The sequence below is a fragment of the Herpailurus yagouaroundi genome, unplaced genomic scaffold (assembly GCF_014898765.1).
Source record: "Herpailurus yagouaroundi ecotype Mexico unplaced genomic scaffold, PumYag 142, whole genome shotgun sequence".
Lineage (NCBI taxonomy): Eukaryota > Metazoa > Chordata > Mammalia > Carnivora > Felidae > Herpailurus > Herpailurus yagouaroundi.
Window position 1 is genome coordinate 4,716,041 of NW_024412397.1, and position 24,258 is coordinate 4,740,298.

A 24,258-nucleotide genomic window follows, 5' to 3' on the forward strand; every position below is an offset into this window, starting at 1 on the left:
AAAACTACGCCAGGTGGCATTCGGGGCTCAGCTCTTTGGGTACGAACCCATCTGGGCATTACCGGCAGGAATAAAGTCGCTTCCCGGAAAGAAAAGCCTCATGTCACGACTCCCTGTGCGAGAATCCGGCTACAACTTCTGGACCAGAGCGCAGAGACCCTGCTGCTGTGCCTCATGCCAAACAAAACCAAACAAAAAATACAACCCCCACCACCCCAAAACAGAAACCAAAGCTTTATTTCATACACGTAGAGCCTAATTTTCCAAGTGAGAGCTCTTGGGTAGCCGAGGGTATGTGGGTTCCACTGAGCAGGTTGGTTCGAATCCTTGATCACTTGGGGCGGAATTTCCAGAAGTGTCTGGGAGAGAAAAATGGGAGTTGGCCCCTCTTCAGAAGGAGAGGCAGCAGTGATGGAGGTGGGGAGAGGATGGGAGGGCAGCACGCGCCCTGGCCCCTGCAGAGCTGGACGGAGAAAGCTGTGGTCGCTTCTGAGGGCGCTGGGGCAGGGGCCGGTGGTGCACGAGTCTCCCCTCCCGGAAATGTGCCGGGAGGAAGAGGACAGAGGTGGAGTCAGAGCCGGAGGGATGCCAGTCTGAACAGTGGGGGCGTCCCGTTTTCCCTGCCGCAGTGCCACCCCCCTCTTGCCCGCACACTCTTGTTCATGCCTCAAGACTCAATTCCAATGGGAGCCCCTGGGGAACCCCTCGGCGCTTGCCCAGCCAGAATCCAGCCCACTTACCTCTATGGCTCATGGACCTTTCTGTATCTCCTCACGGCAGCTTTGTCACATTAGGAACTCACAGAGATTCTTGCTTTTCACTCCACTCCCGATCTCGGGCCAGAGTAAGTGTGTGAGAGACCGCTCTGCTGGTGTGCAATGGCCATTCTCTTCTTCCTTAATAATAGAATCCGAATTTTATTGAAAAGAACTGGTACACTTTTTTGGCCCTTCGCACCTTCCAGGTTCCAGCTGCCTGGAAGCCGGATGTGATGAACGGAGTTCCAGCAGCTATTTTGGATAACAAAGTGTTCTTGAGTATGGAAGCCACCTCTTGAAAAATGGAGCAGAAGATTGCAAGGTCCTTGGATCTTATCATCATGGACCATCATGGACCAGCCTTGGACAGCTTACGGACTTCCTTTACATGAGAGAAGAATACATGTGTATTTCATTTAAGCCACTATTATCTTGGGTATTTCCATTCTGCGCTGCCCAAATGAGTGTTAGGCGGTTAACCTGCACATCTATGCACCTCAAAATTCTCCCACAAATTCCAGAAGGATGGATGAGTGATGTTCATTTTACCGAATGCCGGAGAAGGATGTTATATTGCAAATCACATGAATTCCTAAAATCCCCTTTAAAACATTTCTGTTCGGGGCGCCTGGGTGGCGCAGTCGGTCAAGCGTCCGACTTCAGCCAGGTCACGATCTCGTGGTCCGTGGGTTCGAGCCCCGCGTCGGGCTCTGGGCTCTGGGCTCATGGCTCAGAGCCTGGAGCCTGTTTCCGATTCTGTGTCTCCCTCTCTCTCTGCCCCTCCCCCGTTCATGCTCTGTCTCTCTCTGTCCCAAAAATAAATAAGCGTTGAAAAAAAAAATTTTCTGTTCCTTCTTCAAGATTCTTTTCCCTACAGCTGCTGTTTCATCCCTATTTATTCTCTCACTCCCTCCAAATCCTTTAAGCTTAATCAGCCCCTCTCTTCCCCAGCCCACCCTCAAAGTTTCGTCAACCTAAACACTCTAGCTTAGCCATCTGCTGAGTATGACAAGACCACCAATTGTGCACCAAGTGTGTCCCGTGGGGCCTCAAGTCATTCTTCCACATTCGAGATTGTAACTAATTACTTACATCTCTGCAGCTGCTCCACTTGCGACCCCCTTCTCACTTGGTGGGGGTCTGCGGTGTGCAGGACGGCCGCGTGCACCCGCGGGTCCCCACTGCTCAGCACGGCACTTGGCACCCTGGGGCACAAACGATGGGCAGAGCTCCGTCCGGTACCACCTGGCCATCTTTCTTGTGGCCACACCTGCCATCAAAGCCTGCAGAGTAAACGAAGTCTGCTCTGTCTTTGCCACATAAAGAACCTGCTGTACAGACTACACCCTGAGCCACCTCTTGACTTGCACTTGGGGGGCTGTATATTACCTCCTTTTTGGTTTCTTTCTAAATAGGGTGCAGGACAGGAAGACCAACTTCAATTGGTCTGTAAGCTACACATTTTGAAGTTAATGTACATCTAGGCTTTGTGTGTTTCTTGTGGGCTTTGCTCTGTGCTTTCTTTGGCTTTATCCCAAGCCTCTTGGGCAATTATTTTTGGCTCCTGCAGTGAATGGCTTTAAATCAACTTTTTCTGTTCCAAATGCTTAATATAGGGCTTGTCCACATGTATTTTTCGTAGTATTATTGGAAAGTGTCTCTTGTGAGTAAATCTTTCTGTCTCTAATCAGTTGCTGCCATGTGGGTGCAGCATAAACACTACGTGCCTAGCCCGACGGAGAATTCTAAGTGGGTTCTCCACCGGAGGAGCTGATTCTCACGCCTATTTCCACAGAAGGGGAAGGTACTGAAAAATACTCTAGTAGGATTTCCACAATATTCAATCTCTCCAGACTAGCATAAGGCCTTTTGAGTCTCTTAAGATTTGTGGTCAACAATGGAGGTGAAGGGGCCAACCACATGTTTTTGGAGTGAAGAAAACCCTTGGGCAGGGCGCTCCCACCGCAAGTGGGAACAGAGGTCAGTGACCACCCTGCGACAGGTAAGGAGAGACTATTATTTCTAGGCCCTGATCAGGTTGTGACTATGGGAGCACTCAGGCTGGTGCCCTGGTCGGGGGCTGGGTGGGGGGGACTCAGGCTGGGGCACATACTGTCTCTAATTTCTTCTCCTTCTGTATAATTTCCTACTGCTGCTGTAGCAAATAACCACACTGTAGTGGCTTAAGACAACCTAGATTAATTGTCCTACAGTTGTGGAGAAGTCTGATATGGGCCCAGTGGGCTAAAATCAAGATGTCGACAGGATCGTGTTCCAGCCAAGAGCTCTAGGGGGGAATTCATTTCCTTGCTTTTTCCAGCATCTAGAGGCCCTTCAGTTCCTTGGCTGATGGCTTCTTCCTCTTTCTTGAGCCAGAAATGTACCATCTCCAAATCTCTCTTTCTCTTCCCTCTGCCTGATCATCACGTCTTCTCTCACACTCCTTCCTCCCTCTTTCCCTTAGAAGGACCCTTGTGATTACATTGGACCCACCCAAATATTCCAAGATGGTGTCCACACCTAAGATCCTTAACTTAATCACATCTGCAAAGTGCTTTATGCCACATAAAGCAACATGTCACAGATTCTGGAAAGTAGGGCGGGCGGGCCAGCGTTGTATCTACCATCCCCCCTTGTGCACTGTGAGATCCTGGAGGCGAGTCCCATGCTGCTTCCTCTAATTTCACATCCCAACCCCACACAGGAACTACATCCAGTGGCCACATGACTGGTCAGGTGTTGGTTGCCTAAGTCCAATAAAAAACTTCTCTTGGCCGTTGATTTTCCGCTTCTGGAATGATGGCTGCACTATCTGCAGAAAGCCCACATCCTTCCCCCCACCTTCTTTGGTTTTTATCTTGGTTTCTCTATTATCAACCTTCTGCCTCACTTTTACGTTTTTTTGGTTGCGTGAGAAACCTGCAGTGTTGGCAGAGGAAACAGACGGGAAGGGCTACTTGCCGAGGAGCACGGTTCCTTCTGGTTCTGTTCCCCAACTGCAGCTGTGGGCAGGCAGTGAGGACGTAGTTCTGTGGCAAGTGGGGCAGTCTGGAAGTGGATTATTTTAAGCGCAGAAATGCGCTAGAACTTCAAATTATTGCTACCTCTGCTGGCTTCTTCCTCTTTTAGCCTGGCTTCTTTAATTGTCCTGTGCTCTTCTCTTGAAAAATAATAGCCTTTACATAACTCTGTGGCTGGAAAGAAAATAAGCCCACTGGTTGTTTAAGAAATGTGAATTTTAAGATTAGGATGCAAAAAAAAAAAAAAAACACATGTTGCTTGGGTAGCTGGAGATTCTCAATAGGAATATATGGGCACTATTCTGTCTTAAAGGTGACAGTTTCAAAGCCTAGGAAATTTTCTTTAAAAACAAAATCCGGGGCGCCTGGGTGACTCAGTCGGTTAGGCATCCGACTTCGGCTAAGGTCATGATCTCGCGGTCTGTGGGTTCGAGCCCTGCGTCGGGCTCTGTGCTGACAGCTCGGAGCCTGGAGCCTGTGTTGGATTCTGTGTCTCCCTCTCTGTGACCCTCCCCCGTTCATGCTCTGTCTCTCTCTGTCTCAAAAACAGATAAACTTTAAAAAAACAATTTAAAAACAAAATCCAAAGCGGTTCATAGGCTCTCTCTCTCTGTTTTTTTTTTTTTTTTTTTACCCTTCAAAGCTTTTCTTTCTCCCAAATGATTCTGCTTAGACACTTTAAATACAGCGAATTGAAATATGGGGGTGGGGGTGGGAATTGCCACACACACCATGGATCAAACCCCGCACTTGACAACAGCGGTTAAGGACGGAAGTCAGGCTTTAGATGCTTCTACACCTGCTTGAGGTTACCTGGGAAAGGTGCTGTCCGCCCCGAGGCTCTGAGCGCCCTGGTCCCTGCACCCACCGTGCAGTGTCACCTGGGACCTGGAGAGAGATGCCGGTCGGGACCCCAACTGACACTCAGGGAATCTGGTCTGCAGAAGCCAGTGTCACCTTCAGGGCCACCTTCCACACCTCAGTTGGGAGATTCAACAGCAGGATCCTTCTTCTTGCCTTCCCCAACCATGTGGACACATCAAGTTCCACAATCAGCAATGGGTTCCTTTTATATTAAGCATTACCTCCTCTTTTCAAAATAGAAGAGATTGAGAAACACCATCACATATGCTGTGGTCTTTTGGGGACCTGCCAGGGCATCCCTCACACCAGCAGCTACTTTGAAGAGAAAGGGTCACAGGCGCTTTCCGGGTGCCTGGGGGCTCAGTTGGTTAAGTGTCCAAATTTTGATTTGGGCTCAGGTCATGATCTCTGTTTTGTGAGTTCGAGCCCCACATCAGGATTCTCTCTGTCCCTCTCTCTGCACCTCCCTCCCTCCCTCTCTCTCTCTCTCTCTCAAAAAAAAAAAAAAAAGTTTAAAAAATAAATAAAAGGATATGGGTTTCTACACAATACTATTTAAATGTTACGAATGAGATGTAGAAGTATGAAGAAGACAGGATTTACATGTCAGAGGAAAATAATACAAGTATTTTGCACGTTCTGTCTGGAAAGTCCACTGGGGTGAAGGGTTTCCTCTTTTGTTGCTAATTGGGTGGATGGCTGCAGTCACCACCTGATACTGGGTTATACACAGTTTTGTGCTGAGGAAGTGCTCCCCAAGTTTCACACACACAGACAAACCAGAAGACCGCGAAAGTTCTGATCTCCCTCACATAGTCCATGGGGTTTGTGGGAATCACATAGCTTAGCTTGCCTGGGGCAGAACCAACTTCTCACTGAGAGGTGCTGAAGAACAAATATCTTAAAAGCACTTAAAATTGGTTTTTGCAAGTGCAGGGCACTCTAACTCACAAATGCTTGCTAATCATTATTTTCCCCAGGCTCTTAATTTCTCCAGGTGCCAGAGAAATGCAAGATTAAATTAAACATTAGCAAATACCTTGAGTGCTGCATTTTCCACGTTGATACATTAACCGTGGTATTTTGAGCTGGGAAACACGAGACCATAATATATAAATTGGAATCCTAAGTACTCAACCACGCTCTCCCTGGGAGCTCTTCTAATAGATGTAAGTAGTGATGTTTCTTGAGAATATGCCCAGAGATCTGGAGCTGGGCAAATGTTCTCCAAGTCTAACAAGAGAATATGGTTTGCATTAGAAGTTTGAAGCATTTTTCTTTCCTTCATTTTTTCATGGTGTTGGGATCTCTCCCTCATTCTTTCCCAGGGGGTTTGGAGCCCCAGGTTGGTCTAGAGGTGAGTGCGTAGTGCCCTGAGACTTAACTGCACCTGAGCACCCAATTCTGGCCTACTGTGATGTGTTTAGGTCAGGGTTTAATATTTATGTTACTATGACTAAAGAATATTCATAGATGAGCCATGAGCAATTTGCTGTACAAAGTTTTGTTTTCCCTGAACTTTGTAATTATCTTTTTTCATTTGTTTGGTTTTCACGTTTTCATTATGAATTCACCCTCAAACTGTTCTCCATTTGTCCAAATCTCCTCTCAAGACATGTGGGAGCCCTGATTTCATTTTTCTGAGCCTGTCTGAGATCCCTCTACTCAGCCCGGGCCTGTGGTCACCTCCGGGCTCGAACCGGGGACCACCCTTTGCTGGTGCACGGCAGACTGTCATCTCCTTTCTGTCCGGGGTGTCTTACTTCCTGTAGCCCACATCTTCTGCTTTCTCATCTGGGGGGGGGGGGGGAGGGACACATTTTCCGGTAGCTTTCCAAGAAAGGGAGCACGGGAGTTAGTCTATGTCCCCCTTGCATGTCTGAAATGTCTTGATCTCTCTGAAGCCTGGTTGACAGTTTGGCTTCACACAGACGTCTAAATTGGAAATTTAATTTTCCTTCAGAACACTGGAGAATTGACTTCATTGCCTTTTAGCTTCTGCTGTTGAGTTATGAAGCTTTTCTGATTCCCGCTTATGTGAATGTTACCTATTTTTTCTCTCTGGACATTTGTAGGATTTTTTTCCCCCTTTTTTTTTTTTTTTGCCTCCAATATTGTGAAATGTCAGTCATCATGTTGGGTCCTTCTCAGTTGGGTCCATCAGTGGGTCCTTCTCATCAGGAAACTCATATCTTGTATTTCCAGGAAATTTTCTTGAATTATTTCTTTGATGATTTTCTCTCTTAAACACATTGTTTGCATTTTCTTTTCAGATATTAGTCTTCTGAACTTATTCTCTCTTTTCTTACCTTTTCTCTCCTTTTTCCCATATTTCTCTTTTTGCTCGATTTCCTGACTTTTACTTCCTAATACTTCTACTGAGTTTTCCATCTTGCTAGGGCATTTTAATATCAAGGGTTCTTTTTTTGTTGTTGTTCTCTCAGTTTTCCTTTTTTTGCAAAATGGTATCTTGTTCACAGTTAAAGTATGTTCCCTTGTCTCCCTGAGAATACCAAAGATAGTATTTCTGAAGTTTTCTTCTTCCTTGGTTGTCTCCTGTGTTGGTCTCTCTTTCCTGTCAGAGGGCAGATGTCTGGTATCTTCAGATTTAAGGGTTGGGGCTAAGAAGCTGGTGGTGAGCTCTGAGGATCTGGGTGGCTTTTGAGGGTGTAGGGTTCGCCGTGGGGAGACCTGCTAAGCTCTGTAACTGGGGGAGTCAGTGACGCCAGTATTCGTGTTTAGGAACTTCCTCTTGAGCTGGTCAGCTTCCCCAGAAATGTGCTTTTCAATCTCTTTCCCGGGAACTTAGTTCTACGAACAAGGTGGAGGAGAAGAGCTGAGGATCTCTGTGCCCATCAGGGTTCTCCAGGGAAGCAGTAACCAGTAGGATTAACCTATAAATGTTCAGAGATTTATTCCAAGGAATTGGCTTCTGTGGTTGTGGGGCTGGCAGTCCACAGGTCTGAAGTCCACAGGGCAGGCTGGCAGGCTGCACACTCAGGCAGCTTGAAGCAGGATTTCTTTTTTTTCCTAGAAACCTCAGTTTTGCTCTTAAGGCCTCCAGCTGACTGGGTGTGGCCCATCCACATTCTAATCTGCTTTACTGAACGTCAACTGCTTGTAGGTGTTATAACCACATCTACACAGCATGTTCACAGCAACACAGTGTTTGACCAGGGACTGTGGCTTAGCCACGCTGACCCATAACCATCAGTCTTCTTATCTGATAAAGTTATAATTAATTCATCAGTAAATAATAATTAATTCAATAAATATTTGTTGAGTCGCCAGTCTATTGTCTTGGCCTTTAATCTTCTCTTCGGTATGAAGGAGAATCTGCTCTCAGCTGTGCGTGGTGCCCCGCAGGACAGCTGCTTGCACCCTGCAGAGCACAGGAGGTCAGACTCACTGGGGAGTGGAGAGTCAGGACCTCTGGAAGGCAGAATCGGAAAGGAAGTGGGTTTGCTGGTAGACAAACCTCTTTTTTATTGCCTCACTTTGCCCCCACTCCATCCTAGGCATGCGAAGTCATATGTCACCTGCCCAGATGCTTTCCAGATTTTTAAAATCACATTACTACTGGAGTAGATCAGTAAATCAGTAAATGTTCCTCCATTCTGCAAACGCGCCTGTGCTGGCTGCATAGCTAACGGTACAAGACCGTCTGGCCGGTCATACAGCCAGTGGAATTAACACAAACAGTGCATGATATATCTAAACATAATGGTTACAAGATTTCTGAAGCTCTTTTAATATGTCCTCAGGTGCTGGGGGCAAAAACAATCTATTAAGAGCAGGGCCAGCCCTCCAGGAGCTGATGGCCTGGGAGGGACAGTGTATCCTGTTCCAGGGAAGTGAGCGGACATGTGGGAGGGAAAGAGGGGGTGCAGGGGCTGGGTTTTAGTGGTGCCACATAGAGACACACACTTCTGACCAAAGAGATAGATTCTCAAAGGTACAGGAGTGAAGAGGCAGGTATATATGACATCTAGTTACATAACTATATGTGTATTATACTATATGCAATATACATCAGATATGATCACATATGTAATACCTGCCCTGAGGTCCTAGTTCCTAAAGGCAGGGACAATGGGGCTAGAGAAAGCTCCAGGCTTCCCTGACCCCGCTGCACCAGGCACCAGAGGGGCTGATGGTGTAAGGCTGCAGGGTTTCACCAGGCTTTGCTGGACACACAGGGTGGCTGGCCAGTAGCTGGCGCATCAGCTCTCCCGAGGGGCGGCACCTGCAGGTAGGTCCGCCAAGGTGGGTGGGGTGCTAGCCTTCCAGCCCCGCGTGAGGACCCGGCCTTGTGGCTTTGTCCCGTTCCCTCTTTGTCCCTGACCCTGTCTCAGAGAGTAAGCCACGAAGGAGCAATGGGGGGAAGAGCAGAAGCTGCCCCCACTTTCCTCCTCACCCTTGCCCACCACACAAAGCATGCACACCTACACACATGCATGTGCACACATGCACACACATGCAAGCACACACACGCGCACATGCATCCGCACGTGTACACACATGCATCTATCTGCACGCACGCACACACACTCAAGCACACACACAGCCATGCACACGCAATCACACACATACATGCGTCCGCACGCACGCGCACACGCATGCGCACGAGCACACGCTCACCACACTCACGCATGCACACGCGCACACGTACACGCGCCCGTGCACACGCACGCACCCCGCAACCCCGCTCGGGCCACGAATCTGGCCTGCACTGTGGGCGAGTAGGGCCGCGGGTCAACCGTGAGACTGACGTCTCCAAACAGTCAGGGCTGCATCTTAAAGGACCCGAAAGAAACTTGCCCGCACGAGTGCAGGCCTGAAAGCCCGGCAGGCAGTGGACTAGGCGGCAGGAAGGAGCCTCCCGAGCGGCGCCCAGCGGAGCTGACCGCACGGTGGGCGGCAGATTTGAGGCGCATTTGTGAAGAAAGCAACAATTCGAACATGGCTCCAGAAGTGGAGGGAGAAGCTGGTGTGTCCCATCACCAGCGCTCCCAGGCGGCACGGCTGCGGGGCTGGGGGGGGGGGGGGGGGGGCCCCCCCCCCCCCCCCCGGCCCGCGCCCCCGCCCCCCGCTGCCCGACCAGCGGGACCTGCCTCGCCTCACCCCTGGCCCCAGCGGATGATGCGTGGCGGAGTTTGCACCTCCTCTTACAGAGTCCCTGGAAGCCGGGCCGCGGCTGCACCTGCAGTTAGCTGCATGAGTCCTGGGGCGACGTTTCTTCCCTCCTCCTTGTTCCCTGGGTTTGGTCCCCCGCAAATAAGGAAGGCGCCGCTCCTCGGTTTGTACGGTGACCTCACACCAGCAGCCGGTCCTTGCGTGGGCGCCGTGGACGTGGCCATGTGCGTCCTTTGCGCCTCCGTCGGGAGCGCGATCCGCTCGGCTCGGATTTTCCCGCGGCACGGCAGCCTGCACCGACCAGTGGGCGCGCGACCCGAGGCTGGACTCGGGGTTCGGGGTTACTCGCATCCAGGGTCTGATGCGCCAACAGCTCCGGCCTGTGCTGCGTCTGTGGTCTGCAAGCTCGCAAGGAGCCGGTGGCGCGGCCTAGCGACAACGTCCCAGTAACAACCCCCTGGGGCCGGGGCTTGGCTCCCAAGCTCGGCCCCCACGGGCCCACCGGGCGCACGGCTCGCCTGTGTTCTCCAGCCACAGGCAGGGACGCCAGACTCACCTGCTCTTGTGGCGGCTCCGGGAGCTCCCCCAAGCCACAAGTGTCTTTGTTGTCAGGTTTCTCGAGGTCCCGGATTGCAGGTCAGGTTCGTTTCACCTGGCACCAGAGATTTGATTCCCTAAGGAACTAGCGTTGGAAGCCCCTGGAACACGGTAGACCCCCAGTCAGTATTTGTTGGAGGATGGAAGGCGGGGTTCTGGGGACAGCAGTCCCCCGCTGGCAGCTCCCACTGTGGAAAACATCTTTATTTTCCTGCACTGCGGTCTCTTGCCGGGAGAGTGAGAAAGTCTACTTTTCGGTGTCTACAGGGAAAGCAGCAGCCTGTGAAATAGAAGCGGTAGGGGCCACATGACTGGGGTGGAGGGGAAGTTGAGACCCACGTCTTCCTTCTTCCTTTTGCCCTTGACTTTACAAAGTTACCAGGTACCCATAAAGTCCGGAGCCCCTTCAGGGCCCCCCTATTTGGACCCCAGCCCGCCTTTACACCCTCTGCCCTGCAGCGTCTCCTCACCACCCCCACTCGGGTCAGCGACCGGATACACCTGTAACCTTCCGGCATCCTGTCCGTTTCCGGAGGCTTCCCTCGATCCCCTCAACCACCCCAGGGGGAACGCCTGCACTGGTCCAGCACTGCTGGCTGGGCCACTCACTAGGCTTCACTGGGTGTGCTAAGAGTTCAAGCCTTTTCCCGTGTGAACACACCCTGTGAAAGAGGCCCCGGGCTCTTGTGACTCTGGGTTACAGAAAGCACAGGTCTTGCAGCGCCGTCACCGCCCGGAGCCCATGGTCAGGAAGCCCCCCGTAGCTTGGCTGGCTCGGGGTCTCCCAGCCTCCACACTGTCCACATTTGGGGCGACGACTCTGCTCTCAAGGGCTGAGGAAGCGGCCTCCGGGGCCGGCCCCGTGGATGCCAGTTCCTCTGCAGTAATTTCCACCACTCTTTCCCAAAAACACATTGTCTTTTCTGGATTTCTTCCAGAATAAACAGTCCAGGCTCCCGCGTCTTACCTTGCGCCGATCAAACTACCAGATCCACCTGGAGTACAGACGAGGCTTGCTCAACATTAAGGCACCGGCACAGACTAAAGAACTTGCACGGTGAGGGGGTAGACAGTGACATTTAGAGAACGATCTTACTGCCGAAGTCCTCCGTGATGATGGCTGGGGCCCTGGCAACCGTTAGCAGCTGGTGGCTCCTGGGTGGTGATGTGACAGGAGCAGGGCCGGTGGCCTAAGGACAGGGACAGATAGTCACTTGCAGAGAAGCTGACTTGTTGCCCTGGCTTGGGAGCCTCATGGGATGTGGGGGTTCCCACATTGCCACTCGAGAATGTATGACATCTTCTCTCATTAGGCTGTGGTTAAGGCAGGGCTTGTGGAATTCAAAACCGGAGACTGATGGGGGAACTAAAATGAAACGCGAGGGTTAGCACAGCACTCAAGATGCCCACAGAGGCACACGTGATCTTCTCAGATGTGGGACAGATGTGGCTAGAAGTTTCCAGTTAAGGAGTGTGGGTGGACATCATGGTTTTTAAGTCCCCCAAGAAGAAATAACCCTCCACAGAGAATAAAAAGTGCCCTCAAGCTGGTCTCAATTAAAGTTGCTTCAGGCTACCACACAACTTCTTAACCCTCTGTTTAGACCCTGTTCTATTCCACGCCCTCTTTCAAAGTGCAATGCTCTGAATGACAAGACAATCCTCCTTGCTTTCTTCCCTTTATATACTACTAAATTCCCTAGAATTCGTGACTTTAAGGAATTTGAGGAATTCAAACTACCAACTCCAGAATTTCCTCACTTATTTTATCAGTTGCTTCTTTGTACAGGGCTTCCTGAGGATGGCTTTGATCCCATTAAAGAGGATTCCATCTCTGTAATGAGAGAAATGACCAGTGTCTCGAAACTTAGCAGGACTACAGTGCTGTGAGAAAGAAGTTGAACAACCACTTTCCAGACGCTATTCTGGTTAGAGAAGGGCAAAAGGTAGAGGGGTTAGGAGATGGCTTTAGATATCAATAAGAACCCACGTGGATTCAGAGGCTGTGCTTATGTTCTAGCTACTCACGGCAGACAAGGCAGAACCCACAATTCCCAGCTCATGTTCCCAGCTCGATACGTGATTCTCTTCCTCACTGAACAATAGTAATAAAGGGTGATGCCCTGGGTGAGACCTGGTAGATACCGAGTTATATGTGCTTATCCTTAAAGAAGAGAGAATGGCAATTGTAATCCTCAAGCTCCTGCAATGTCTTAACAGATGGGAGGTTGAATTGGTCTTTGAAGCTGAATGTTTTTTTCTTCTGGGAAGCCACCCCAGTGGGAAGAGACCCTCTTCCAGGAAGGAGATGTTTGAAACCATGTGGCTCTGGCTCCAGGGAGGCTAAACTTCCTCTGCATAATAATGTAAAGGCTGTAATTATTGTGGCCAACGTCTTATTTCTGCAGATTGTGATTCTTTAGAGTAATTTTCTTTCCCAAATATAGATTTGCACTACAACGTGCCAATATTTTATTGCTTACTTTTGTGGAGTTTGTGCATAATTCCTCACAGGCAGTGTCGAGAAAAAAAATCCGCAGACGGCAGGAAATGCGTGCAGGCCTGACCTTCTCTTCACTCCTATGCACTGAAGGATTGAAAAAGAAAAAGGCAAAGAATAAGTCATGTAAGGCAAGGTAAAGTCAGATAAAAAAGGGAAGGGAATCAACTGGGTTTGGGGCCCAGTACACAGACCATATACTAGGCTACAAAACAAGTCTTGGTAAATACATTTAAAATGAATGACGACAGTAGCATTGAATTAGAAAACAATGACAGAAAGAGACCTGCCAAAGCCACAAATATTTGAAAATTAGGGAGCAAGCTTCTAAATAGAATTTGAAAGTATTTTAAGCTGAATGAAGATAAAAACACAACATGTGAAAATTGTGGGATGCAGCTAAAGCAGTGCTTAGAGGGACAGGAATAGCACTGAATGCTTATATTAGAAAAGAGAAAGATTGGATGCTGTGATCTAAGCTTCCATTATATCAGTTAACCACTAAGTCCTGGCAGCTGTACTTCCTGGATGTCTCTTAACCAGTGTATTTCTCTGCATCATGCCACTGAGTCCCTACATGATCCCCCGCCTCCAGTCTTGTGTTCCTCCCACCTAAATCCCCAGTCCCTCCTGCCCAGCTGCTCTCACTGCTCCTCCTGCCTTGCATTCCAGGTCTGCCAACCTTCTCTGGCTCCTTGGGGTTCTCCTGCCTTCCTCTGGGTCTTCACACACACACACACACACACACACACACACACACACACACACCCACACACAGTTCCTCTGCCCACACACCTCCAGTTCACACCACTAATTCTCACCCATAGAAACATCCTAGCTTAAACTTCCCTTCTTTCTGGAAGCCATGCCCCTGCTATTGCTTCCATGAAAGTTCATTGTGCTTCCTTTGCGGTAGCATTTGACGCATTCTCACAGCGTGTCGAATTTGTGAATCTTCTCCACTGGACGGGGAAGCAGCAACTGTGGCTTTTACACGTGATATTGTGTATCAGGCCCCTAGCGTAGCTCCTGCACATGGTAGGTGCTGAATAAATATGTGGCAAATGAATGAACTCCTATTTTAGTGGAAATATACCACTACATTTGTGGTTCCATGTTGATGAGGTCAGGATTTTTGGATTATGGCTTGTGGTCAACATCAGTTGTTTCCTGGTATCCACTTGCGCTTCCAACTTGACAACAGCTCTGAATTCTATTTGGGAATCTGCGTGGTTCCTGGGAAGCATATACTTAGCCTGGCTCCAGCAGTTACTGAAATATTCTCCATTGGGAAAACTGATCTGCTCTTGTGGCTTCAACTGCTCGAAGCTGCAATTTCTCGATTAAATGAGTTACTGGGGTTTCCTCAAAGGCTCCGGGGCCCTCCTATTTCTCCATCTTCATATCACTAACGTGCTGGGCGACTTCACTGGCAATATCCCTGTTATGTTTCCTGGCAGGACTATTTAGAAGTATCTGGGCAATCGCCCAGTGCTCTAGAAAGAGCATAGGCAACAACTTGGCACATGTCAGAGTGAAACATGCCTAACACCATGAGGAGATGCAACAGATAAGAGTAAAAAAGGAAAACCAACGTAGAATTAACCTAAATTTGAACAGTATCAGTCCTGTGATATTTTTGCACATTTCAAGCAAAAGGAAATGGCTGTCTGGCCAAAAGAGAAAATGCTGTGAGTTGCTACATCAAAATACTAACATGATTTGTCTTTTTCCTAAAAATACCAGTAATTCATGTTCATTATAAACACTGGGGACATTTTAAAAAGGTATATGAAAGAGAAAGATCACCCAAAACAGTACGCAAAGTAGCCACTGGTCATGTTCCGATGCATTTTCCTTTCAGAAGTTTTCACACATGTAATACCGATGTGTATTTTCCCTTTCAAAATTCGAATGTATGTTTCTGTAGATCACTTGTGTGCACACAGGACCCCCAAGAGCGATTTGCGTAACCTTCCATTTTGCAGATCTGCTATAACTTCTAGGAAACTCTTCTCCTACTGCTGGACATGTTGGTTTCTAAGTATTTACTGTTATAAGTTTTTTGGTGGTGAGCACCCTGAATATTAATCTTCACGAGCCCCTCTGCTCAAATCACAGGTCAGCTTCTCCTCTTGTGTTTGGAGCCCCTCTCACTTTCTCAAGGACACTCCTGCTACCTCAGAGGTCCCCACTGGAGAACCCATGCCATCAAGGTGCAGACACTCTCTAGTACCCTCCATCTTGCACAAAGAAAAGCCCTTCTCACCCCATACCCTCCCCAGCTGTCCTCTCTGTACCCGTTGCTGACCGACTCCCCTTTATCTGGTCCTATATTTGGCCTCCACTTCCTTATCTCGTTTTTACTTGCATCTGCTCTGGGAGGGTGTGACCCCACCCCTCAGGGAAAAGGGATTTTTGAAGGTGACCACATGTCTGCGCGTCTGTGCATTTCTCTGTCCTCAATTGTACTTCACCTTTTGGCACCATTCAGTCGAGCATACCTTCCTTCGAGAAACAGTCCCATCTCTTGGGTCCCACAATACCAACTTTTTGGTTCCCTTACTTCCACATTCTTTGGTGGCTCTTCTCCTTCAGTTTGTGCAAGAATGTTGGGGGTACCCTAGGGCCAGAACTCGGACCTCTTCCCTTCAACACCTTGTGTGGGTAATCTTATTTTCTACCAGGATTTTAACTACCAGCGATAATGCTGGTGACTGCAGACATACCTCCCTAGGCCAGACCTTTCTCCAGATTCACAGATGAACTGCCTACCTGATACTTTCCCCCAGATGTCTTTTAGGCATCTCTAGCCTAATGCTGCTAAAACAAAAATATTTATTTTCTCCATGTCTTGAAAATACGTCTGTCCTTCCTCTGGCCTTCTGCATCTCAGTAAATCCCATGAGTTGCTGCTTTTTTAAGGAAAAAATGTAGGACTCAAGCTGACTTCTCTATTTCTCACCTTCACATCCAACCTACTAAGAAGTTCATGTGTCTATGTCCAAAATATTTCTGAGTTCAGTCTGTCTCTCCATCTCCACTCCTTTTCTTATCTAAGCCTTCGCCAGGTCTCACTTGGGTGACCTAGATGACATCAGAATGACCTGATGTCTTGTCCATATATGACCCACCCATTCTCCACACATCACCCTGAGTGGCCTGTTTGCCAGCCTCCCACACATCTACCTTGCCATGGTGTCTAAACCATGTGGCTTCTGCTCTCTCTTAGATCTCATCTCCTACCGCTCACCCATGGCTCTCATACTCCCGCCACCTGGGCCGTCTTGCCCTTCCTCTACTACTCCACGATCTCTCACCCTAGAGCCTTTGTGTTTGTTGTTTCTCCCCCTCAGGACATTCTGCTCCCAAGCTTCACATGACTGCCTCCTTCCCACCACCCGAGACTCAACTCAAATGTCATTTTCCAATTTAAAGTTGGCTCTCCTTTCACGTGTCAACTCCAGAGCCTGAGAAACTTGCACATATACAAATCATACACAAAACAAATTAAAAAAAAAACAACAAAGAAAAATGCCAACTGGAAAGAATCCAAAGTCCATCAATGGTGGAATGGATAGACTGTGGTATATTCATGCAATGGGATAGTACAGCAAAAGGAAAAGGAATAGACAAGAACAGGGCATCAGCTTGGTTGGACCTCAAATCATAATGATGAATGTGAGAAAGAAGTCACAGAGGATGCACTTGGTGTTGAATCAACCCACACAACCTACAAATATATTGTATGGGGATATAGCCACATATGTGGTAAAACTATAAAGAAAAACTATAAATAAAAGATTAACAAAGTATTGAGGGGGGTGGTTACTTCCCTTCCTGGAGTACAAGTGAGGCTGTGTCTCTGAACTTGGACGGTAGGATAAGGTCTTTGCTTTATTTTTAATCTTTAAGTTGCATGTGTATATAAATGCTTTTGAGTTCAGGGTATTTCTTTATGAAAAAAGTTTTTTTAAGTTTAAGTTTTTTAAGTTTTTTTAAGATGGAGAGGCGCCTGAGTGGCTCGGTTGGGCATCCAACTCTTGATTTCAACTCAGGTCATGATCTCATGGTTGTGAGACTGAATGCCACGTGGGACTCCACAATGAGCATGGAGCCTGCTTAGGATTCTCTCTCTGTCCTGCATGCGTGCTCTTTCTTGAAAAAAAAAAAAAAAAAAAAGAGCAAGATGGGACTGTAAAGCAACAGCATTATTTTTTCTTTATAATTATAATAATAATGTGAACTATGCTCACTCTGTGTATCTTGGTTCCCTCAGTGTTGAGTGAAGGGAATGGACTGGACCTCCTTCTGTTCTTACATTCTATCATTCAGCAAAGAGCAGGCTGATTTGAAGGGACCTTGAAAGGACATCTGGTCTATCTCCATACTTTCCAGAAAATTGCCAGTTAATTAAAACCAGTCCAGGCAAAAGTGAACCAGTTTGATTTGGAAATCCCACTCTCCCTCTCCCCAGGAAGAAATTACACAGCCTTGTTATATAATTAAATATCTGAAAATTCTTCCTTCTGACCTATACAGATGGTTTACACTCTGGGGCCTCTTTTCAAACAATGATACAATACATTCAAAGTTGAAAAGTCTGGGGATGCTAAGTCTAAATGGAGCTGCCTATCAGAAATGTCATGGTTCCCAATACCCAGATGGAACCCTATACCCCTTCCTAGAGCACAACAGTGCAGAGATGTGGCAGGTAGTACGCGTGTGTGGAGAGGGACACGGGGCTAATGCTCTCTTTGGCCAAATAAAATCTCTATCAAGTTGCTGCTGCAAATACAACGTTCAGCAGTCTCTCAAAGGAGAACCTGTCTGATGCACGTCAATGTTCTTATATGGAAGGGACACACGGACTCATGTGTTTCAATATAACTATTTTCTGATAATGTGGAAGAAGCATTGTTTCTCATAGCCCCCAGGATTGAACTGCACTTGAAATCAGGTTAACTAGAGCTAAATTTAATCATTGTGTGACCCGACTGGGTACATGCAACCTGGCGTATTGAATATCCTACTTTATGTTGTTTTTATTCTCAATTTCATCTGGTTATTTCCTTAGGGACCACAGAGCAATAGTAGGCAGCAAAGTAATGAAATGTGGTAAATGTGGTTAAAGAGAAATAGGGCTAAAAATACTTTCCTTTGTTTCATCTTAGCAGCCCCATATATAGTGTGGCTTACTTTATTTTACAAAGTCCTAACGCCAGTTCTGAGGAGGAAAAAGGCAAGCTGAATTTATTGCTATGGGAAACCACGGAGCTTCCTCAATTTTATAACATAGGAGCTCTTTGTTTTATAGACATGCCATGAAAGTCTGGGTCATAATCATTACCTGCCATTTATACTGGGGCCCAAAGCAAGCTCGCTCAAGTTCACAGGGACCTCTGGAGCTGGTAGATCGTGTGGGCCGCAGTCACTCTGCCAGGCCTGTGACATCTTCATCATCCACAAGGCATTCGCACGGCCTGGGTGAGGTTAGCACGGAAATGTGGGAACACCAGATGGACTCATGATCTCTGAGGACACAGGCCTTTCTGCTTCTGAGAGAAGCCTACACTGGTTTCTCAAATAGTTCTCAGTGCTGTAAGCTGGGAGGACTTGGGGGTGCCGGTGTCACCCGACTAAGAGTGATTCTCAAGGGAAACAGAAGGGAGGGGAAGGATTCCTCTCCTACACCCCTCGGCTCTTGAGGGGCCTTTTCAAATGTCAAAGCTCCAGGCACCACCGCCAAACTCTCCCTCCATCTAGAGACTCACTGTGGGGAGTCACACGTGTTCTAAAGGGAGCGAGTTAACACGGGGGCGGTGAGGCAGAGGACAGAGTGAGAACTACTAATTGAAGAAAGGTTTTGAAACACTGCATGTGTTTGCAGATCGCTGATACTCATGAAAAGGATCACATCAGCATGTCTTCTAAAACCTTCTTTTATATCGCGTGTTAAGAAAATCTTGCACATCGTGAAGCAACGAGGTTCAGCAGAGAGATCGCTGCCCTGAGTGCTCTGATCATCCAGGCCAGTGGATCTGGTCCCTTTGCCTCACCCGCCCCCCACGTGGCTCCAAGGTACAGGCAGGGAATGTCAGTACCCCCCCTCCCCTGCAGACGGCCAGGGAGGGGAGTCAAAGGGCCATCACAGCACTGAAAAGTCCCGGGGTGCCTGGGAGGGCTGCCCACCCTGGCTTAGGGGGTCCACAGGCTTCCCCGGAGGGACTGGTGTTGGAAATACTGGTGGGCGATCACCAAGGACAAGGACCTGGTGGTCTGCCCCCGCTGCCCCCCCCCCCCCCCGCCCCCAGCACAGTTAGATTGGTGTTTCCCACTGCGCAGCAGAGCGTGAGAAAAACACGTGTCCCAACGTGCTGGGCCATCTGACTCCAGGCCTCGCAGCTCTGCGTCAATGAAATGTCCTCCTCTTGCACACATGGGGAGCACTGCAGTGAGAGCCCAGTGGCTCTGCATGGATGTTTGCTTACATCTGTCATGTTCATGTTCTCGGTGCTTGCCTGGCAGTTTTGCTTGTGAGCCCTGTTCTTTGTCCTCATTTCCAAACTGGCCTGCTCTATGGGTCACCTCTTGCTGTGTGACATGCTAACCCTGAAACCCAGTGGCTTAAAACCACCGTTAATCTCTCTCGTGATGTGTGGGTGTCTGGGCTTCCAGACTGGCTTGGCTGTGGGAAGAGATCCCAGGGGCCACGAGTAGCAGAAGGAGAGACTCCCTGGGAGCGAGGTTCCTAATAATGCTCCTGAAATGCTGAATGAAGTCTATTTCCCACGGACTCTCCCCCTCCAACTTGTACTACTGACAGTAACTGTGAATTCTGTTCCCCCATACCCCATTCTCAAACAACGTAGCTTTTTGGTAACTATGTATTTCCTGTTTCTCTGGGTCTTCTTTGGGGGGGAGGGCAGAGGTGGGGGCATTTCCTCTCCCTTTGAAGTTCACGCGATATGCTAGGACATGGCTATTTCTTAATAACGCTTCCTACCGCACAGTATTGTTACTTATACTTGCTTTCCACGTTAATAAAGGAATAGCTTTCTCGTGCACCGTTGTTCTTTATACTTAACCCTGAAGCAAATCCATGAATAAAAATAAGAATGCCTTAGGCTCCTATTGGTCACGCACAGCTGTCACGGAACTTCCCTCCTTGCTTTTTTCCTCGGGACGACCTCTCAGCATCCTCATTACGTGGATGTGTGTTGAATAGAACTAAGTCGGAAGCAGAGATTCTAAACGAGTTTCTAATTTCAGAACTCACACGAATCGACTTTAAAACTGAGGCCCACAAGGTAAAAACCATGCAATAAGACCATTGTAGACTGAAGCTCGATTCACGGCTCATTTCACTAGCCATGCCTAATTGGAACTTTGGAAAGTGTCTGACCTGATTCCACCACTTGGTTCCATGCTATCCTGCTGCGTTTCGGGTGCCCTCTGCCCTTACCGCATCCCACACACCTCAGTGAAGCAGCTCACTCTGCCATCAAGCCGCAGTTACACTGAGAGTCTTGGACATCCACCATCCTTCCGAGAACCGTCAGAAAGCAATCCTTACGACCCACAGCTCCGTATTACCGTCTTATGGTCCCAGACAAAAGCCCCTTCAGTCCTCTGCACTGGGTGAAGGTTGTTTTTATTGTTTCCATTTTATTTTTCTCTTTAAAGAACAAAACCCTGTGTAATATAACACACACACTGAAAAGTACATAAACATATAGGTACTGTTTAATGAGCAATAATGAAGTCAATGCCTGTGTAACTACCACCCAGGACAAGAAATAAAACAGATGTTATCAGTATTTCAGAAGGACTGCCCTACCATCCACCTGCCCCCACTACTCTCTCTCACAATGCACCATTATGCTGAATTTTTAAGTACTAATTCCCTTGCTTTTCTTCATAACTGTTCTACTTTTCTTGATCTGACTTGGGTTCACTGCTCTAACAGATGATGGGTTCATTTACTACACATTAAAGTTTGGCAGGAAAACCATTTTTTAAAACTATTATTAAATTGTTGTCGATAAACCCCTTTTTCTTTTTTCCCCAAAGAGGCATTTGTAGGCTGCAGAAACCTTTATCTTGTTTATGTGATTTCTTAAAGGATTATATGGTTGTCTGCAGAGAATTAGCACTTATATTATCAAAGATTTCTTTGTCTAATATATTTCAGCCTTTAAGAAGCATTGAAAGGAAGAATAAGGGGCGCCTGGGTGGCGCAGTCGGTTAAGCGTCCGACTTCAGCCAGGTCACGATCTCGCGGTCTGTGAGTTCGAGCGCCGCGTCAGGCTCTGGGCTGATGGCTCAGAGCCTGGAGCCTGTTTCCGATTCTGTGTCTCCCTCTCTCTCTGCCCCTCCCCCGTTCATGCTCTGTCTCTCTCTGTCCCCAAAAAAATAAATAAACGTTGAAAAAAAAAATTTAGAAAGGAAGAATAAAATATTAATTATAGCAAAAAAAAAATCCTTAAACAATATGGTTGGATTTTTCCTGTTTTTGAACTTCATATGAATGGAAGCTCATTCCCATCTCACTTCTTACCATGTTAGTAAGATTCATAAAGGCCATTTGTGGCACGTGGGCCATTATGAACAGTAATTGTATGAAATCTTATTTATTTACGGTCTATTTTTGGGCTCTTTTTGCTTCAGTGGTTTTGTCAACCTGAATACCAATACCATATTGTTTTAGTTATTCTAGCTTTGTAGAAATCTTGCTATCTGGAGAGCAAGTTCTCTCTCTTCTTGTTTTTCTAGAAGAGTCTTTGTTTATTCTTGACTTCTGCATGCCCATAACAATTTTAGAATAAGCCAATCGAGTTCTAGAAATAAACATGTTGAAGTTTGGCTCAAAATCACAACTGAATCTTTCCATTATCGAGTTTCCAATCTATGAACATAAGCACAGGGCTCCATTTACTTTGATATGCTTTAATGCCATGCAAATGCCATTTAGTTTTCTCCCTAAAGTTTTTGGTATTTCTGGCACTTTTATATTTCTGATATTATTTTAAATTAAATTCGTGGTTTGGGTTCTCTTGGATCATCTTGGTGAATTTGGGCAGAGACAACGGGCATGAGTTCCCCTTATTCTTCTCACACTACAGCAGTGCACCCCCACAGTCTCCTGGGGGTGGTGACTGATTGGCTCACCTTAACCTTGGGCACCGTCTTCAGGGTCCCAGGAAACACGTCCACTGCTGAGTGAGGTGGGCATCTCCGTTAGGCTCCTGGGCTTTGGCAGGCACTCGTGTTTTACATTTCTGTTCCCCTTACTCCTCCACATTATCAAAACACAGCTCCATTTCCATCTGGGTTGTCAAATATCTTAAGAACAAAAGTGATTTTGAATTCTCTGTTTACCTTTCTCGTCTTCTCCTAGTATTTATCCTGGTAATTCTTCATGTCATTTTGGTTCTTGAATGTTTCTATGGACTCAAAAAAATTTATCCAGCATTATTGGTTGGTTTCCGTAACAGGTTTGGTTTAAGTAACCATTTTTGAAAACAGGAACTCCAACAAGGAAGCTAGTTGTCAAATTCTGACTTAGACCAGAACAAGTTCACTGAGTCCAGAACTGAAGGAGAAAGAGGGTAGGGGAGGCTGTCTGCTTCATAAAAGTGCCATCTTTATTTATCTCACTATGGCAGCACTGGTATGGAGCAAAATTCGAAATAGATTTGAAAAAAAAAGCACACTTTAAATAAAACTTTTAATAGTTTAAACAGTATGTTTATAAAATTCTATTATACTATTCACTTTAGTTAAATGATTATGTTGATGTATGTTCCTTCTTTTTAAAAATTTTTAATGTTTATTTATTTTTGAGAGAGACAAACAGACACAGAGTGTGACAGGGACAGGGGCAGAGAGAAAAAGGGAGACACAGAATCGGAATCAGGCTCCAGGCTCCGAGCTGTTAGTACAGAGCCCGATAAGGGCCTCGAACTCAAGAACCGTGAAATCATGACCTGAGCCGAGGTCAGACGCTTTACTGACTGAGCCACCCGGGCACCCTGACATATGTTCCTTCTAAGTGTAGACCCAAGATTTTATTTTAAGGCAACTTAACTCATGTTTTTCAGATATTTAAATGTTTTATTCCTAAATTATTTTAGTGGTGAGATAAGTAGATATATAATAAACCATAGAACCAATTATGTTTTCCCAAGTTTCTCCTTGATTACAACTGCAGATTTCTATTTTTATGTAGGAATATAAGCTAGCAACTAGAAATAATTCCCATTGGTACTCTGGAAAAAAGCTAGTGGAACAAAGTTAAAAAATATTATGCACAGGGGAGCCTGGGTGGCGCAGTCGGTTAAGCGTCCGACTTCAGCCAGGTCACGATCTCGCGGTCCGTGGGTTCGAGCCCCACGTCGGGCTCTGGGCTGATGGCTCAGAGCCTGGAGCCTGTTTCCGATTCTGTGTCTCCCTCTCTCTCTGCCCCTCCCCCATTCATGCTCTCTCTCTGTCCCAAAAATAAATAAAAAATGTTGAAAAAAAATATTATGCACATATTATATGTAATTTCTTTTATGGCTGAATGTCAATCGCAAAACATTCTTTGAATATTTAAATTCAGAAATTTAATAATATAATGACTATATGGTAGCAGCCAAGATGATCTTTGTAGAATACAATAAAATATTGATGAATTTTATTTTTTTGTGGGAACTAGGAACATTTTCTCTGGCAGAAAACAGAATGAAAGGTACATGCAATATTAAGAAAATCATTAATGAACATTCCTTTTAAAAACAAAAGCTAATAAGCTAAGATGATCAACTATTTATGATTTTTTCTGTTAATATTTAGGGGCTATAGGTTCCAGGATTTCAAAAAAATTATAGAGGAAAAGCTTAAGATGGAAAAATCCTATCACTTTGATATAATCTCACCAGCTATTTGTTCCTGGTTGTATTGAAGAGTTTTATCCTTTTGTTTCAGTGCACAAATGTCCCTTTCTTCTTGCCATCCCTCCAAGCCATCAGACACATGGTGCAGGTGTCCTTTCTGCAGAGGACCCCAGCACTTGTTTCCTCTGCACCTGGCCATGCCCTCTGGGTCACCTTGGAACTGTAGCAGACACTGGGGACCTGGGAGACCAGAGCCCGCTGTGTCTCAGGTCTCCTCCTGGACAGGCAGGGCTGCTGACCTTGTCATGCCCACACTCCCCTTTCCTTGGCTCTGGGGCCACTCCCCTTTCTGACCTTCTCCCTTCCCCCATTCCTTACACATGCTCTTCTCTTCACTTCCTACACTCTCACACAAACCTTCAGCTGATAGTTCTGTGTGGATGATACCCCAACTACATTTCTTTGAGCTTTAATATAGTTGTCTGTTGGCTGTGGCTGTCTTTACC

The 24,258-nt window shown here is 47.0% G+C and overlaps 2 long non-coding RNA genes across 2 annotated transcripts in view; one reads left to right on the plus strand and one right to left on the minus strand.

Annotated features, from left to right (window-relative positions):
* Positions 1-218: 218 nt before the first annotated feature.
* LOC121032794 (uncharacterized) lies at positions 219-22,496 on the minus strand. The gene is made up of 7 exons (XR_005791480.1): positions 22,047-22,496; positions 18,226-20,570; positions 12,859-12,962; positions 11,343-11,565; positions 9,815-10,655; positions 1,851-2,041; positions 219-1,140 (listed from the first exon to the last, which is right to left on the minus strand). It is a non-coding gene; the product is annotated as an uncharacterized LOC121032794 (long non-coding RNA).
* LOC121032796 (uncharacterized) overlaps positions 2,061-24,258 on the plus strand; it is a 40,749-nt gene continuing 18,551 nt past the window's right edge. The window contains exon 1 of the long non-coding RNA XR_005791484.1: positions 2,061-2,760. This is a non-coding gene — a long non-coding RNA (uncharacterized LOC121032796). The remainder of the gene's footprint in view (positions 2,761-24,258) is intronic.